Here is a 1,088-nt window from a genome sequence, read left to right as displayed (position 1 = left end):
GGTTTGCGTTCGGCAGACTAGGCTGGGGAGCCGGCTTGGCGCTGCAGGGAGGCAGAGAGCGGGAGGAAGGGGTAGAGGAAGGAGGAAGACGGGGAGAGAGAGAGAGAGAGAGAGAGGAAGCAGACGCTGGATAAAAACAAAAGAGGAGGAGCAGGGGGCGAGGAGCGGGCAAGGGGGCGGGGGTCACGTCTGTCCAGAAGGGGCGTGCACGGGCGGCGACAGCTAGTGTAACAGTACCCGGGATCCCTGGGGAGGGACTCTACCTTCGAGTCCCGGCTGCTCCAATCAGCCTAATGAAACAGGATCACGGCCCAAACTTTCTCAAAGCGACGATTGGCCAGGCAGCTCTCACTAGTCTTTACTCCCCCTAGGAGGGGGAGCGGGGCGGGGTGGTGGTGGGGGAGAACCCGAGGAATTCAGTCCGGAATCGCCAGGGCCACCTAAGGATACAGGGTTGAGGCGGGGAAACTAGGAGACTCTTGGGGCCGGATCTCCTCTACCGAGAAAGGTGCTTTCTTTCAATCACTTGGGGTACAGGTCGGGGCACAGAAAGCCCGGACACAGTCAGAGGGGGGTCAGTAAGGTTCCTAGAGGCTGCTTCCAAAATGACAAGCTGAGAAGAGAGGACAGCTCTGTGGAATAAGCTGAAGACAGCAGACATGACATATGGGGGAAGGACAGACAACAGGACCTGAGAGACACAGGGCACAACGGGACCAGTCAGGAAAAGGGGGGTGGTCTCTACATCTTGAGTGACCCCCTCCATATCAGAGCCCCATTCCATGCACAGAATAAAATCAGAGGAAGGTGAGCATGAAGGGTGTCCCAGGGAATTGAGGGTACTCCCTTTACATTTCTGTGGGTTGGGTCAATTCTGCTTCCACTTGCATGGACTGGGTCACAAAACATCTATATGTCCCCAGGTCATGGAACCTAGAAAGTTCACTCTCTAGACCCAGGTTCCACCCTAAGAGACTGGCCCTAGAACTGATCCACCTCACTGAGGAATCCTCTGTCAAGATTGAGTCTAAAGAGCCCAGCTCCTATAGCAAAGAAGTTAACATGTACCCTCCCTCCCAGCCCAGCCC

The sequence above is a fragment of the Bison bison genome, unplaced genomic scaffold (genome assembly GCF_000754665.1).
Source record: "Bison bison bison isolate TAMUID 2011002044 unplaced genomic scaffold, Bison_UMD1.0 scf7180017864518, whole genome shotgun sequence".
Lineage (NCBI taxonomy): Eukaryota > Metazoa > Chordata > Mammalia > Artiodactyla > Bovidae > Bison > Bison bison.
This window is presented reverse-complemented; position numbering follows the sequence as displayed.